This window comes from Stegostoma tigrinum, chromosome 4, assembly GCF_030684315.1.
Source record: "Stegostoma tigrinum isolate sSteTig4 chromosome 4, sSteTig4.hap1, whole genome shotgun sequence".
Taxonomy (NCBI): domain Eukaryota; kingdom Metazoa; phylum Chordata; class Chondrichthyes; order Orectolobiformes; family Stegostomatidae; genus Stegostoma; species Stegostoma tigrinum.
The window spans coordinates 67,091,583-67,107,731 of NC_081357.1; the positions used below are offsets into that span (position 1 = coordinate 67,091,583).

Genomic DNA, 16,149 nt, shown 5'->3' on the forward strand with positions numbered 1-16,149 from the left:
TGGTACATCAGTGTTCCCACAGCACTTGTGCAATAACATATTTTTACATAATGAAATAACACTCCTTGTTTACAAAATTAACATGAAGTGCTAAAATCGATATATGTTTGGTGCAAACAAGATATATTATGACTCAGTTATTTAAAGGATATATTATGACTCAGTTATTTAAAGGAAAATAAACAGTCAATTGCAACAGTAAACTATGCATATATTTTCATTGAATGATTGTTTATTTTGATTTTCATGCTATGTTCAGGATGATTTATTTAAAATTATTCAAAGTGTCTTAACATAGACAGCATGTACATTAGTTACACTGCAAGGGATCAATAAGAGATTGATAAAATAAATTAAACTGAGGAACCCATACAGATTGGGGATTAAGTGCTGTGGACTATAATTTATATTTCTGTATATAAGAAGTAGGTGAGATATTGGTTGATGAACATCATGGTTACAGTTGACTTCTGGAACTTCTTTTTGATTGCCTATATGAGCCAGAGAAGAATTATTTTCCATCTAAAATTATTTGAAAAAAAATTGTCTCTTCAGGTATTTGTATGTTGCATAGTAAATAAAGAACATCAGGGGCTGTCTTACCAAACTAAATTATTTCTTCATTCTTCTGTCTTCATAATCTATGGTTTGGTTTATTTTAGGACGGTGCCAGAGAGTGTTGACACTGTACAACACTTTTCACTGTATTTTGTATCAAAGTACAAAGTGACTATAAAATCAAATATATCTATTAAAATGGCTAAATGGGACAGATTCAAATGGCGATCAGGTCATTTTCATACGTTTTCGATGTGGGTACAAATGAAGATTGTTTAAAAATGTTATTTATTTTCCGTGTATTTTGACAAGTGTAGTATTAGGAACAATCCAGAAAGTATTCGTATTAAAAATCCACACGATATAAAATTGAGAATGCTCTAATTAGAGCTGCTAATGCCCTTTTTTTACAAAAGGGTTGTCAGCTTTAAGTTTAATTGCATCAGTTACAATAGTGGCTTTGTTTAATCGTCACTAGAAAACAAGCTTTATAACGTAAACATAACTTAATTAGATGTGTAACTAAGTCATATGACTTCTTGTTGAGGTCAATTGCAGCCGAGCCCTAGGTTATAATCGGTAAAATCAATAACTGTCATATGTTTTCTTGTCAAATATTAGCCTTTATAATAAAAATTTATTCATCAACCTGCTTAGACATTTATAACATATACCTGTGGACAGATGGGACTTCACATAGGGACGCTATCACTGACCATAAAAGCCCCTAAAAAATACATTCAGCAGAATTCAAACAGTAGGGATTCCATTCTATTCTATATTTGGGAAAGTCCATTGGATTTTCAATCTATCACTTTAATCACTTCATCAGGACTCCTGGTCCTGTGAGACCTTATTTCGATAACACTTTCAGGCAAAGAAGAATTTGGAGGTCGGAAAAAAGAACAATCTAAAGAAGATTGACTTGCAGACACCGCAGTGAGCCCCTCTAGTTATAACCTCCTTGACCATTCTGGATTTTAATCGTTCCATCATTGCCTTTCGGGTACTAAGGTCCTCAATTCTATATAAAATAGAAAAACGAAAGAACTGGGCCCGAAACATTAACTCTGATTTATTTTTCACAGATGCTGCCAGACCTGCTGCGATTTTGCAGCAATTTCTGTTTTTATTCCTCAATTCTATAACTCAGTCCTTAAGAAATACGCTCCTGAACCTACTTCTTCGACAAAGACTCTGGTAAATCCAGCCTGATACAGCTCATCGTTAAAGTTTGCTCCGTGACGTTCCTGGGGAGTTCAGTTCGACCCATGGCGCTATATCAACAGACGCTGTTGTTGTTGATCGGCACGGGTCTGCAACGTTCGATTCCGTTATGACGCCGGGAGCGGGCGCGCAGGCGCGGGGGGAGGTGTGTGTGTGTGTGTGTGTGTGTGTGTCCATCCAGACGGTGCGGCGGGAGGGTGATGTGAGCGAGGACCAGGAGCGGCACCGGTGCTGTGCCCAGCCGTGGTGTAAGTAAAGTGACCAATTGCGAGGGCCTTGTTCGCTCCGGTGTCGATGATAAGATGCTGAAACCGAGGGACAATTGGCGGGCGGCTTTTGCTTCCCGACTGATGAGCTCGGTACTTCGCGTCTCTTCCCGGGAGAGGCCTGCTCTTGCTGCCGAGCCGCCCTGACTTCTCTACATGGGGTGGGCTCACACCAGACTCCTACACCCTCTCAGGAGTCTGCTGTCTCCCTGCCTAAATTCGGCCGTCTTGGAAACGCCCCTGGCCTCAGCTGCAACATGTAAACCTACCAATGTATGTTTGCTTTGTCAAAAGAAAACACGTTGTGTCACTTCCTGAAAGTTTGATCAGCACCGTCAATTCTCCCGAAGCCCAACAGTTATTGATGATATTCTTTGTGCTGAATGGATTTAATGAAATTGAAGGGGTGTGCATTTCTGACATCTTAAACATGGTTTGCTTGTAAAGTGATCTGACATGCAATGTTTGAAATAGACTAACTGCTTTCGGAGGCATTTTTGTTTCTAGAATATTTCGATTTTTTTTTCTGTATTGGACCGTAGGCTGCGTGATTTATGCTCGCCGTGTCAATTTGCATCTGGCCCATAAATGGTACCATTTTGCTGTGTTGTGGTGACATGTTGCCACCTTACAAAAAAAATCAAATAAACCATGAGTTTAAAGAAAATGCTGTGAAACGGATCCTGTTTATTTGTCCTATCAAATATTGTCCATGTACATATTCCACATGTAGATATAATTTGTATTGATATGTCATGACACAAATTGATGCAAAACGTGTATAGATTTTGTTTTGAAAGTTGTAATGTGTGCAATGCAGGGATAATCAAAATTTCAGGTTGAACTAAAATGTGGAATGCTAGAATAAGTTCATCAAAGAAATCTGTTTTATTCAGCTTGTTTAATCATCCCAATTAGTTTCCATGCAAAAACTGGTGAGGCAGCAAGAAAATCTGGAAAATGTTGACATTTGGCAAAATTCTGAAGCCACCCTGTTTGTTTTGTTGCATGAAACTTATTCTGCTTTTGATGTCCAGCTAAATTACAGATGTTGATTTGACAGAGTTTTGTTTGCTTCTATTTACATCACTAACTTGATGTTTCTCCACTAAATTTATTTGATTGAAGATGCTTAGTTCTCATGGCAATGCAGTGTTTTCCTGGAGTGGTTAAGGCACTTGTTCAGCTGCTTTTATTATTGAACTCTGCGTGATGCTTACTTGAATTTACTGTTGATCAATTCCCATGATCTGAAAGCACTTTGTTCCATTTTGCCTGTCAATACAATGCACAATCTGCACCTGTGCAGCAGTTTTTTTTAAAAGTGAAAGGAATTTTTAGGTTTCAGATCATGACTGAATGATCTCCCCCAATGAGTTACCATTTTTATTGCTGTTGATCAGTTAAAAGTCAAAAGTTCAGATAAGCATAGATCAAGGAGGGTATTGCTGTAGGTTGTGGGAAAATTCCATTCAGTCAGATAGAAACACTCCTTTTGGCTCACAAGCATGATGTATTGAAACATAGTCTGAAAGTTCAGCTCAAATGTTTAATTCTGGGGAAAACCTAGACAGGCCCTACCCAAGTGAAATAAATTCTCAGCATTTCATTTCATGTAAGTTTGATAGCACTGGGTTCAGGCTTTCAAAATACAAGCTGGTACTTGTTATGTATTAATTGTTTTAAATGTTGCTGTCCCTGATGTGACTTCCAAGAAACAACCAAGTCAGGTCCTCATAATTACAGAGCAATGTACGAATGCATTCTGTTTCAACTTGTGGAAACCAAAGGAAGCCTCTCCTTCAGTTAGACTGCTTCACAGCGATACTTAAGTGTTTCCTGCAGTCAGTATTGCAGGGAAGCAGTCCAGGAAGAGTACAGTGCTGACTGCAAAACAATGAAGGGAACAAGGTTTCAGATTAAAATGCAGCACCACAAAGGTTATCATCTCTCTGGATTGTTGCTGGTGCTAAATGCTAATAAGATTTGGAATAGGTGGATAGAACAGATGTATGTATGGCTGAAGAGAGAGAGCAGGAGAGAGCGAGGGCTTTAGTTCCTCATTCACTTTGTTCATTTCTGGGGAAGGTGGACCTGTACAAGTCTGATTGGTTGCACCTGAACCAGAACGAGATAAACATCCTTGCAGGGAGGTTTGCTGGTGTGATTGGAGTTTTAACACCAACTAGTGGAGGTACACAGTAGGAAGATGATACAGAGACAGACAAGTAAAGGCAGATAACTAAGTCAGTCCAGAAGGCTGTGTGAATATAGTAAAATTCAGCTACAAGGGAGTTTGGCAAGACTGGGTGTCATTTATTTTAATGCATTGGGTCTTGCAAATGATGCAGATGAGTTGAGGATGTTCATTAACACTTAAGGATACAGTGCCACTGCTATCATGGAGACAGTTGAAGGAGGAACAGGATTTGCAGCTTAATATATATATAACCCATGGGCAATATGGGTGGGCTACTAAAGAGAAGCTAGTATGAAATAATTGACTGAGGGATCAATTACTGTAGTAAGGAGGTATGATATCATAGGGTCTTCAAATGAGACCAAATGGGTAGAACTAAAAAGGGGCAGACACTTTACTGAGAGTGTACGAGAGACCCCTAAACAGTCACGGAAAGAGATTTGCTTATCCATCTGTCTTCCTGAGATGTAGATACAACTGGGTAATAAGGGATATCAACTTTCTATATTAGCTAGAATAGATCAGTGTGAAAGGCTTGGCGGGGGTGGGGGGGGGGGGTGTGCACTTCTTTAAAAAGTGTCCAGGAGAGCTCTTTTTAAGTCAGCAAATGGGAAGTCCTACAAGGAACGGAATGGTGTTGGACCAATTTTAGGCAACAAATCCAGGTAAGTGGTCGATGTGGCGGTAGAGAAACATTTCTATGATAGTAGCCATAATTTAGTAAGCTTTATGGTAATCACTGATATCAAAGATGGACAGAAAATAAATGTTCTGAGTTGGAGGAAGGCCATTTTTAAATAAAATAAGACAGGACCTAGCCAAAGTAGGCTGAGAACAATGACTTGCAGGAAAATCCACATCAGAGCAGTGGGGGCCTTTCAAAAGGGTAATAGTTAGTGAAGGTGTAGGATCAACATGTTCCAGTGAAGGTGAGGGTGAGGCTAACAGGTACAGAGAACTTTTGATGTTAAGGGATTTGCAGGATTCAATAAGGAAAAGAAAAGGAAATGTATGGTAGATGCCAAAGGCTCAAAAAAGGATACCCTCAAGGACCATAGAAAATGCAGGGGTTACTTAAATAAATTAGGAGAATGAAGAGGGTGCAAGAAAAACCACTGGCTAGTAACATAAGGAAAATCCAAAAGTGTAACCATGTATTCCTTTTTGCCTTCATAGCTTCTTGAGCTACTTCATCATCAACCACTCCCTGTTTGTTCAGAATTCCTTCTTGGGTTTCTCAGTAAATATCTCGTTTTGATGGCCTCTAACTGTAGCTGTTGTTTAAATGGAAACATTCTGTCTTTATCCAAACCTTTCATGATTTCAGAAACCCCTACTTTAGAGAGCATTCATCAACTTTTCTGAAGAGAAATGAGACCCAGCTTGTTCATCCTTTCCCAGTTTTAATACCCACATATTGGTGATATTGGACTTGTTGATCTTTGCTTTTTCCCCAAAGTTTATGTTGTGGTGGCCAGAGCTGTACACAGTATTTCAGTTTGGTGTAACTGGTATTTAATACAGATTAGGTGCAGATTTTTTTCTGCTTTACAATTTAATCTGTCTAGAAATAATCCCTGGCGCTGATTTGCTTTATTTTATGGCCTTGTGAACCAGTCGTGCAACCTTTTAGTATTAGATGAATTTATATTTCATGCTCCCATTGTTTTTTCTGTCTGCATTTACCTTCATCAAGCTTGCCATCCTATGTTTCCAATCAAATGCACGAGCTGAATAAAGAATAAAAGTAGGCCACTTGGCCTTCAACCCTGCCCTGCTATTCGATAGGATCATGACTGATCTGATTTTTAACCCCAAATCTACATTCTTGCATATCCCCGTTTCTCTCTTTAGTAATCAAGAAACTATCTACCACTGCCTTAAAAATATTCAATGATTATACACGGACTGCCTGCTGAGGCAGGGGCTCAGAGATTCTTAATCCTCTGAGAGGAAAAAGTATTTCCTCAATTCTGTGTCTAAATGACCAACTTCTTTATTTTTAAACTCTGATCCCTAGTTCTAAATTCTTCCACAAAAGGAAACATCCTTTTGATGTTCACCTGGTCATGTTCCCTCTGGATTTTATATGTTTCAATGATGTCATCTCTAACTCTTCTGAACTTTAAAAGATACAGGCCTAGCCAGTCCTGTCTTGATTCAGTATTGAGCTCATTCATTCATCTTTGCTTTTGGTCAAATAAACCTTCTGATCTGCTCTCAACACATTAACATCCTTCTGGAAGTAAAGTGACTTGTATTGTATACAGTATCCTAGATTCAGTCTCACCAGTGCCTGACTGAAAAAGGACTACTCTTGCATGCAATTCCTCTCATAATAAACCACAACATTTTATTAGCTTTCCTAATTATTTGCTGTACATGCATCCTAACCCTCTGCGCAAGACACCAAGATCTCTCTCTATCTCAGAGCTCTGCAATCTCTCACCATTTCGATAACACACTTCATTTTTATTATTTCTGCCAAAATGGGCATTTGCACACACTTCTGCATTGTACTCCATTTGCCAGATCTTTGGAATCTCACTTGACCTATGGGTGGCACAATGGCTCAGTGATCCAAAGATGAGCAGGTTAGGTGGATTAACCAATCTAAATTGCCCATGGTGTCCAGGGATGTGGAGGCTGGGTGGATTAGCTACAGAAAATGCAGGGTAGGGAGCGGGATGCTGTTTAGAGGGTCAGTGTGGACTCGATGGGCCAAATGGTGTGCTTCCACCCTGTGGGGATTCTTTGATTCTATATTCCTTTGTCCTTTTCACAACTCATTTTCCTACCAGTTTTTATATCACCAGCAAGTTTAGCTATCATACCTTTCCTTCATCTAAATCATTTCTCTAGGCTGTAAGGAGTTGAGTCCCCTGCACTGATGCTGGTACCACGCCCTTCGTGACATCCCGCCAGTCTGAAAAAGACCCCTTATTCCTACCCACTGCTTTGTGCTAGTGAGCCAATCTTCTATCATAGAACATAGAACATTACAACACAGTACAGGCCCTTTGGCCTTCGATGTTGTGCCGACCTGTCAGACCGATCTGAAGCCCATCTAACCTACACTATTCCATGTACATCCATATGCTTGTCCAATGACGACTTAAATGTACTTAAAGTTGGCGAATCTACTACTGATTATCCTTTATAACATGAGCTTTTAGATTTAGAATTCATTTTTATTGTCATGTATATTTAAGTACAGGGATACAGGAGTACAGTGAAAAGGGTATGATGTTGCCTCGTACAAAGTTGAAAAATAAAGAAATTAAGTTTAAAAATTCAACATGTTGGTCTTAAAGTGCTTAGCCATTCTGGGCTTGCACTCCCCATAATGATTCAGTGTCCTCTGTTTGCCTCATTCTCAACTGCCCTCGATACCTTCACAAATACCAGGAAACCTTGGGCTGCCTGCTGTCACCATTGCCTCAGATTCTGAGAGGTCTCGAGCTGCCTGCTATCACTGCTGCCACAGATGTGGCTTATCACTTGCCCTTTGGAAATCGACATACATTGTATCCACTGGTTCCTCTTTATGAACAGGACAGATTTCTTCATCAAAGAACTTGACTAAATCAGTTAAACATGATTTTCCTTTGACAAAGCTATGTTGCCTCTGCCTGCTTGACCTTGAACTTATCCAAGTTCCCTGTTATAAGATCTTTAATAGCTTACTGGACTTTAGTTTCTTGCTTTCTGCTTCTCTTTGAACAGAGGAGTTACGTTAGCTATTTCCATTCCCTGAATCTAATATGTTTTGGAAAATTAAAACCAATGCATTAACTATTTCACTGGCTGCTGCTTTTAAAACTTAAGAATGAAATTAGTCAGGACCTGGGACTTGTAAACTTGCACCTCCAATAATTTACTAAATATTACTTCCTTGATAATTGTACTTTTCTTGTTTCTGCTTCCCTTTCTATTTCTGGGTTTACACCTATTTCTTGGATGCTACTTGTACCCTGTGTAGTGAAGGCCAACACAATATCTGTTCAAGTTGTCTGCCTTTTTTTTTAACCCTTCATTACTAATTCCCAGTACTCATTTTCTATGTATTCCTCCTCTTTTGTGAATGTTATTGCCAGTAAGGGTATTATTGATGGTCTTGAAGGTTTCCTCTAGTTTGTTTTGTTTAGTGATGACAAAGGTGTCATCCACATAGCGGACCCAAAGTTTGGGTTGGATGATTGGCAGAGCTGTTTGTTCGAGTCTCTGCATTACTGCCTCTAAGAACCCTGATATTGGAGATCCCATGGGTGTACCGTTGGTTTGTCTGTAGGTTTTGTTATTGAAAGTGAAACAACAACAAACTGCCATTCTTAGATGTCACAGTAGAGCGAACAGCCAATGGGGAACTTCAAACCAGCATCTACAGAAAAACAACACATACGGACCAAATACTGAACTACAGGAGCAACCATCCCAACACCACAAACGAAGCTGCATTAGAACATTATTCCAATGAGCCACCACACGCTGCAGCACAGAGGAACTACGCAGAGCAGAGGAAAATCACCTATACAGCGTATTCAAAAAGAATGGGGACCCTATGAACACAGTCCACTGATTCCTCAGCAATAAACCCAAACAAACAGACAAAACGGGCCCAGAAACCATAACCACACTCCCCTACATCAAAGACATTTCTGAAATGTCTGCAAGACTACTCGGACCTCTTGGCATCAGGGTAGCCCACAAACCCACCAACACACTAAAACAGCAGCTAATGAACTTAAAAGACCCAATACAGACAACAAGCAAAACAAACGTCATCTACAAAATACCTTGCAAGAACTGTGACAAACACTATATTGGACAAACTGGCAGAAAGCTAGCCACCAGGATACATGAACATCAACTAGCCACAAAATGACATGACCCACTATCACTCGTATCCTTACATACAGATGTGGAAGGATACCACTTTGATTGGGACAACACATCCATCCTAGGACAAGCCAAACAGAGACACGCACGAGAATTCCTAGAAGCATGACATTCCAACCGGAACTCCATCAACAAACACATTGATTTGGAGCCAATCTACCACCCCCTGAGGAAAAGAACAGGAAATGACATCACCAACACAGGAAATGACATCACCAACGCAAGGAAACCTAACCAGATAAATAGAAAGCAGGACATAGCCTCCGACGAAGCGCTGGTGTTCATTGATGTTACCTAGAATGGTGACGAAACGTCTGAAAACGAACCTTGCAGCTCAGCAAGCAAACTCTCATCCATCATGCCAGTTTTTGTATTATGTGCGAACATCTGACCAATTTGCCAACATTGAAGTCTAAATTGTTTATATAAACCACAAACAAGATGAACCCTAAAACTGATTCTTGTGAGATCCCACTGAACATAGATTTCCAGTCCCAAATGTGCCTCTTAACCATCGCCCTCTACATCGTGCCTTTCAGCTAATTGTAGATCTAATTTGCCAAATTTCCTTGGATCCCCTGGGCTCTGACCTTTGCTATCAGTCGCCCATTTGGGACCTTATCAGAAACTTTGCTGAAGTCCAGGTGTATGACATAAAAGCATTGCCCTTACTGCACATCCTGTCACCTCTTCAAAAAATTCAATCAAGTTAGTCAGACATGATCTCCTCCTCCTAAATTCATCCTGACTGTTTTGGTTAATCCCTGCCTCTTCAAATGCAGATTAATTCTGTTCTGTAGACCATCTTCTGGTGGTTTCCTTACCACTAAGGGTAGACTGACTGGCCTGTAGTTTCCTGGTTTATCCCTTGCTTCCTTCTTGAATAGTGCTACCATAAAAGGTGTCCTCCAATTATCCAGCACCTGTACTGCGGCCCAAAAGGAATTAAAAAAATTTTTGCAAGCAGCCCTGCAGTTTCCTCCTGTGCCTCAGTCAAGATCCTAGGATTCATTTCATCTAGTCCTGGTGATTTATCTACTTTTAGGCCTGCCAAATCACTCGGAACCTCCTCCGTATCAATGCTAATGTCTTTAATTGTATCACAAACCCTCTGCTGATTTCTTTCTCTACATCATCCCTCTCACTGGGGAGCACTGCCACAAAATATTCATTTATAACCCTACCAACATTCTCTGGCTGTTGTGTTCCTTAATTGGCACTACTCTTTAAGGGTAATAGGATAACAAGGTAATGTACATGTGAAATAAGATAAGATCTTCCTTTATTTGACATGCCAATATCCTTTCACGTCCACTTTCAATGTCCTTTTAGTTCTCCTAATATCCTTGTTAAGTTTCATTTTGCACATTTTATGCTCATGCATGGTTTCTGCTGTTTTGAGCCTTCCGTAATCAGCCTTAAGCCTACCTTTTTCTCTTAACCCAATCTCTACATCCTTCTATCTAAGATTGACAAGATTTGATTGTTCCCACCCTTTTTCTTTATTGGACCATGTTGGTCAAGTCCATATTTCCTCCTTGAGTACATTGTACTATTCTGCGACAGATTTTCTTGAAAATAACAGCTCCTGGTCCAGTCCGGCCAAATCGTACCTGATCTTTTAAAATTAGCCTTCCCTCTGTTTAGACCTTTCATTTCAGGTCCATTCTGTCTTTTTCCATAATAATCATCAAACTAACGGAGTTATGATCACTGTCTTCAAAATGCTCCCCCCACTGATACTTCAGCCATTTGCCCAGTTTCATTACTATAAATTAAGTCCAGTGCCACCCCTCTCTTTTAAGCTCTCTAGGATTTATCTTCAGTATTTTGATCCCTCTTAAACCATTCACACTATATGACTACCACAATTAATGTTAGGGAAGTAGAAATCCTGACTTGTCTTGACCCTATTCTTTTTACACTTTCCTGAAATTTGCTCTACACATCTGTTTATTTATCTGAACTGTTAGGGGACCTATAGGGCACTTGCAACAATGTGATTGCTCCTTTTTTTTGTTTTTTTAGGTTCTACATTTGGTTTCATTTGAGGAGCTTTCTAAGATGTAATTCCTCTTTAACTCTGTAATGGATTCCCTTGTCAAAACTGCAATGCCACCACCTCTGTTACCTCCTTTTCTGTCTTGCCTGATGACCCCCATGTCCTGGACTGTTGAGCTGCCAATCCTGCATGTCTCTGAAACCTGTCTCTGGTAGCAGTAACATCATAATCTGAAGTTTTAAATTGTGCCCAGATAAGGTTTTAACCAATCTCCCATTTGTTTCTGTTTGCCTATTATTTACTGATTCTGCAAGTTTGTTAATGTCATTTTGCAATTTATAGCATTTGCCCAGTATCGACGATCATGCCCACCAGTCCCCCAAAAGATACAAAACAAATCATTGACATGAAACAAAATGGGGGTCACATTTATGTCTGTTGGCAAGAAAATGAGTTAATAATGTTGCTTAATATCCCTAGAACATTTGATTAATGAACACTTTGATTAAAAGCTGATGCTTCTGATTTTAATTTTGAATATAATCAAAGGATTCACAAATTGTAATAATCTTCGTTCTGCCAAAAATTGGGGCTTTTGTCTTGCTGTCTTTGTATATATTGCTACTTTAACTTACAGGTAGAAATAAAATCAGTTTACTTCGTACTTTAGATTTAATTGGCAGACTTAAGCAGTTCAGTCTGATAATTCTGAGAGCCATATGTAAACCTTGAGTAAATGAGCTGGCTTCGGATGGGAATGGATCTATTTCTGAGAAATTTTTAAATTGCTGAGTTTTGATAATGATTTCAGAGGTGGTAGTGAGAAGTGATTTGTCTGCTCTGGGGAACGATACTGATTGAGAAATTGCAACTGCTGGGTAGCTGGTATTTTGATGGTTTGTCAATGGTATAATTGCAGGTCTTGGTTCGAAGTTCATCTTTGCAATGCTGACTTTAAAAGCTACCTTAAAGCATGAGAAGGAAAATGAATTCAGAATTGTCTGAGCTGAGGAGTATGGAGAGGTGATGGCCTAGTGCTGTTGTTGCTGGACTGTTAATCCCAGGGACCCAGGTTCGAATCCCACCACAGCAGATAGTGGAATTCGAATTCCACCAAAAAAAACTCTGGAATTAAGAATCTAATGATGACCATGAATCCATTGCTGATTGTCAGAAAAACCCATTTGGTTTACTAATGTCCTTTAGAGAAGGAAACTGCTATTGTTACCCGGTCTGACCTACGTGTGACTCCAGATCCACAGCAATGGGAGTCACACTTATGGGCAATAAATACTACCTAGCCAGCGATACCCTCATCCCGTTAATGAATTTTTAAAAAAAAATTTAGCCTTGTGGAAAAGGGAATTGGAATAGAGTTTTCATGTGGGGGGTTTTTACATTTCTTCAGTCTTTAATATTGCTTGCAAGGCCAATTTTTATTGTTCATCTTTTGTTGTCCTTTAAGATAGTGTATTGCCTTCTGCAACTGAACTATATACATAAAAATCAGGAATAGGACACTCAACCTCAAGCCTGCTTAGCCTTTCAATAAGATCATGACTGTAATGAATACTCTGCACTCCCATATATCCTTGATAACCTTTCACTCCACCTCTCCCCATCAAGCATCTATTTGCCTTCACTTTAAAAATATTCAAAATTGCTTCCATTGCCTTTTGAAAAAGTGTGTTCCAAAGACATTGAACCATTCAGCAAAAAAAATTTACCTAATTTCTGTCTTAAATGAGTGACATCTTATTTTTCAACATGACCTCAAGCGCTGGGTTTGCCATAAGGGGAAGCATCTATTCCACATCTGGCCTGTCAAAACCTCTCAGATCTTTCATTTTTCAATAAAGTCACCTGCTGTTGTTAATTCCAGTAGCCTGTACATGTGTTCAAAACTGGGAATAGCGTAGATTTAGTGGTACAGACTTGATAGGCCAAAGAACCCCTTCTGTACTGTATGATTCTATTACATCAGTCTTTCCACATTAGACATTGTACCTATTCCAGGTATTTAGGAAACCTTCCCTGAACTTCGTCCATTGTATATGCATCATTCCTTTAAATAAGGGCACCAGTAGTGTGTGCAATACTCCAGATGTGGTCCTACGAATACGTGTAATGTTGAAGCATAACTTCTACTTTTGTATTCCATTCCACTTGCAATAAAAAAATGATATTTTTGTTCGCAGCGTGAGGAATGTCAGATCAGCGTTGAAGAACTGGAAACAGAGCTGCAAACATTGTGCCATTTTAGGGAAGGGAGAGTTAACAGAACACTTTGTTCCAGAGGGTGATCTGATTAGGTAATTCAGAATTGGCCTACGATCAAGGACAGGAGGATGTGACTGCAGATGAGGCAGGTATGAGGACCCATGGGATTAATATTGAGGAGCCTTGACCCCTACAATTACTCAGCAGTTTAAGATTCACACAAGGTGTGTGAATGATTGGAGACTGCAGGGAGAATGAGTAAACTGACCAAGGCACCTTGGTACAGGGGTCTATTCAAGTTGGAGGATGGAATAAGAATGTGGTCATGTTAAGGGATATTACTGTTGGAAGATAAACACTTCTATGCAACTGTTAAGGCGACATATTTACAAGTAGTTCAAAGTTGGTAACTAAATATTCAGAAGTATTATTGAATGGACAGACAGGAATGAAAAGGTGGGTGGGGTAGCATTTTCTAAGGAGTATTTCATCAAATTCACTTGCTCCCTTCCCTTCCCTCGCTCCCTTCCTTGGCAACAGGGGCCAACCTAGTCTGCTTATTAGGTAACGGTCACAGAACTTTATCTTGCTGTAGAGGAAAGTTTAAAAGGAATACTGATTTTAAAATTCCGTTTCAGGACTTTTGATATACAGTCTAGCAAGCACTAATTGGAACATTTGGCTAACATGAACATTTTTGACCTGGTGTGCCAGTTAACTCTGTTGGCCAGACAGCTGGTTTGTGATGCAGACTATGTGGGCTCAATTCTTGCACTGGCTCAGGTTATTATGAAAAGCTGTTTTTCTCAATCCGTCTCCTCACCTGAGGTGTGATAACTCTCAGGTTAACCTATCACCTGTCATCTCTCTCAAGTGAGAGAGCAGCCCTGCAGGTTGATAAGACAATGGCAATTTCTTTTCATAGACTTCTCATAGAATCCCTACAAGATGGAAATGGGCCCTTTGGCCCAACAAGTCCACACCAAACCTCAGAGCATCCCACCCAGATCCATTCCCCTGTAACCTACCCAATCTACACATCCTCGAGCACAATGGGCAATTTAATTCACCTAACCTGCACATCTTTGGACTGTGGGAGGAAACTGGAGCATCCGGAGGAAACCCATGCAGACATGGGGAGAATGTGAAAACTCCAAACGGATATTCGTCCGAGGATGGAATTGAACCTGGGTCCCTGGCACTGGGGACCACTGAGCCACCGTGTCTGTACGTTAGCTGGCAAGGGGTAGTTTTGGGCAGTCTTATTTTATTGACTTTACCATGTGTATTTGAACTTACCTGATTTAAAAACTTGACTTATTTGTCAATTGGCTGACTTCCAAACACATTTACCCCACCCTTGATAAGTCATTATTGTCATCAACATTGCACTTAAAAAAATTGCTTGTCACTTGACTGTGCAAGGTTGAGTAAGAAATTCATTGACAATATTTCAGTTGTGTAGTGTGTTATGCATCATGATAGGGGACCAGTTAGCTCAGTTGGTTAGAACGTGGTGCTAAATAATGTTGATGCTTGGGTTTAAATTGTTTACCAGCTGAGATGGATCTTGAATAGTCCTCTTCTAACTGTCCCAATGGGAGCCGTGATCAGCAGACCTCTGGCAATGAGGGAATTATATTAAAAGAGAGAAACTCGAGGCTGATATTTATAATTTTCTCCCGAAAATGTACTTTATTCATAGAATTTGTAAACGTGCATTTCATCACAGTTCAAATTTAACAATACATAAAGTTCAGAACAGATCAGTTTATTTCAGTGCATTACTTGGCACTCTGAGTTGCAACATTGCACTCCCATTTACAGGGTATATTTAGAGTACTCAGTTCATGTCACATAATTGATTTCCAAAGATATACTTTACTCCTAAACTTAACAAAACATTACAGTTTAATTTGACTTTACGTGACGTGTGATTGAGATCGGTTTCTTTTGCTGCAATGTGAGGTCGTCTGAGGTGTTGTAGCTTATGTTTACATAATTCCATATCAAAGATTCGGCCCAAGGGGTTTTACACAGTTTCTAGTCTCTTGTTATCCTATGGCAGGAGGGCCTCAGTGAATAACAACTGAAAGATCTGTGAATGCTGTAAATCAGAAACAGACAGAAACTGCTGGAAACGCTCAGCAGGTTGGGCCGCGTCTGTGGAGAGAAATCAGCGTTAACGTTTTGGGTCCTGTGACCCTTCCTCAGAACAAGTGTTCTGACGCTGGGCCTTAGGAAGTGGTTATTTTCACACTCATGCGCTTGTGCAACTGCTGTCCCAAGTTTTGATGGATCCCTCCGTAAGTAGCCTTCGACTTGGGAATGTGCCCATCTGCAACATACATTCATCATAAGCTTGTTTCAGTGGGTGGCCAACATGTTTTGGGCAGACCAAAGGGCATTTCTCAGCAGGTTGATGACCCTCCATGTTACAATTGATGTTTACCTATGTCTATGTGTCCCTCGGAGCAGCTTGTACAGCACAAGGTCCTGAATCCCAGAACTGCTTGGGATGAACCTTGACAAAAATTACTGCATTATCTTCCACACCTGCTTCGCCAAACCATAATTCAAAATGTGAGGTAATGCATTTCGGTCGAAGCGACATGGAGAGACAGTACAGGCTCAATAGTAATGCACAGGTAAAGAAGGATATTCTGATGCCATTAGTTGATATATTGAGAACTAGATGGATCATAATTTGAAGTTTATCAGCAAGGGAGCTAGGAATGAGATGAGAAACGTCTTTATGCAGAGAGTTGTAAGGATTT

At 39.9% G+C, this 16,149-nt stretch overlaps 1 protein-coding gene across 6 annotated transcripts in view; it reads left to right on the forward strand.

Annotated features, from left to right (window-relative positions):
* The first annotated feature begins 1,919 nt into the window (after window positions 1-1,919).
* LOC125452606 (nuclear receptor coactivator 7-like) overlaps window positions 1,920-16,149 on the forward strand; it is a 113,793-nt gene continuing 99,563 nt past the window's right edge. For 4 of the 6 annotated variants that reach the window (XM_048531237.2, XM_048531242.2, XM_048531239.2 and 1 more), the window contains exon 1: window positions 1,920-2,033. The gene's annotated coding sequence lies outside the window, so the exon portion shown is untranslated. The remainder of the gene's footprint in view (window positions 2,034-16,149) is intronic. The other 2 variants (XM_048531238.2, XM_048531241.2) reach the window with 2 other exon arrangements.